This window comes from Penaeus monodon, unplaced genomic scaffold, assembly GCF_015228065.2.
Source record: "Penaeus monodon isolate SGIC_2016 unplaced genomic scaffold, NSTDA_Pmon_1 PmonScaffold_78, whole genome shotgun sequence".
NCBI lineage: Eukaryota > Metazoa > Arthropoda > Malacostraca > Decapoda > Penaeidae > Penaeus > Penaeus monodon.
The window spans coordinates 63947-66145 of NW_023662993.1; positions in this window are offsets into that span (position 1 = coordinate 63947).

A 2199-nucleotide genomic window follows, 5' to 3' on the forward strand; every position below is an offset into this window, starting at 1 on the left:
ATAATAATGATGACAATCATGATATAATGATGATAATAACAGGAATTGTGTTCCATATATAATAAAAAAAGTAAAAGAAGAAAAATCCAATAATCGAAAAGCGGCAAAATCTAGCGAAATACAATATAGCATTTGAGAGAAACTGCAATATGACGTTTTTTCCATTCATTTGAATGATTCTGTCAATTATTAGGGTAATATGATAATAATTACTGAATTTCTTTTTTAATCATGACAATAATGATGATCAAATTTAGATAAAGAGAATTTGGATAATATTTGATGATTATTAATATTATACTATTATCATTATTATTATCATTATTATATATGTTATTATCATTACATCATTATTATTATTATTATTATTACTTAATTATTGTTCATTGCCAAAAAATATATTATAACTTTATATTTACAAATAATAATAATAATATAATTCAATAATACGAATTGTTATAATAAATTTTTATTAATATCATTATGTTATTATTATCAAACATATTATTTTTAGTGTAGTATAATTGTAAAAAAAAATTATTATAAAGTAATAATTTCATAATAACGATATTAATTAAAAATAATGTTATAAATAATGATATAAAACGTTATTAAATTTTTATTATTATTGTTATTACTATTATGATGTAGTTTTTAGTATAGATGTAAAAAATTATTTATAACTGCAATAATTGCAATAATAATGTTAATTATTGCAATAATATGATATATAATTGCAATAATGATGATAATGATGAATAATGATGATAATAAGATAATGATTATAATGATGATGAAAGGATAAATGATGATACATGATAATAATGATGATAATAACAGGAATTGTGTCCATATATAATAAAAGGTAAAAGAAAAAAAATCCCAAAAGTCGAAAAAGCGGCAAAAACTAGCGAAATATAGCCTTTTGAGAGTAGACTCCAAAATGACGTTTTTTCCATTCATTTGATGATTCTGGCAATTATTAGGGTAATAATGATAATAATTACCTGAATTCTATCAATCATGACAATAATGATGATCAAAGTGAGAATAAAGAGAATTTGGATAACATTTGATGATTATTAATATTATTACTATTATCATTATTATTATCATTATTATTATTATTATTATTATTATTATCTTTACTGGTAGTATAATTGTAAAAATAATTATTATAACAGTAATAATTAAAGTAATAACGATATTAATTAAAATAATGATATAAATAATGATTATAAAAACGTTATTATTGTTATTATTTTTGTTATTACTATTATTATTGTAGTGTTATTAGTATAGATGAAAAAATATATATCATAACTACAATAATTGCAATAATAATGATAATTGTTGCAATAATGATGATAATAATTGCAATAATGATGATAATGATGATGATAATGATGATAATGATGATGATAACGATAATAATGATGATAATCATGATAATAATGATGATAATAACAGGAATCATGTCCATATATAATAAAAAAGTAAAAGAAAAAAATCCCCAAAGTCGAAAAAGCGGCAAAATCTAGCGAAATATAGCCTAATAATTGCCAGAATCGTCAAATGAATGGAAAAAACGTCATTTTGGAGTATACTCTCAAAAGGCTATATTTCGCTAGATTTTGCCGTTTTTTCGACTTTGGGATTTTTTTTCTTTTACCTTTTTATTATATATGGACACAATTCCTGTTATTATCATCATTATTATCATGATTATCATCATTATTATCGTTATCATCATCATTATCATCATTATCATCATCATTATCATCATTATTGCAATTATTATCATCATATTGCAATAATTATCATTATTATTGCAATTATTGCAGTTATAATAATTATTTTTACAATTATACTACCAGTAGAAATAATAATAATGATAATAATAACAATAATGATATTAACAACAATATTATAACAATTCGTATTATTATAATTATACTTAATATTATATTATTGTTACTATTACAGTTATGATATATTTTTGGCAATAATACTAATAATTAAAGTAATAATAATAATAATAATAATAATAATAATAATAATGATAATAATAATGATAATAATAATAATATTAATAATCATCAAATGTTATCCAAATTCTCTTTATTCTCACTTTTATCATCATTATTGTCATGATTAATAGAATTCAGGTAATTATTATCATTATTACCCTAATAATTG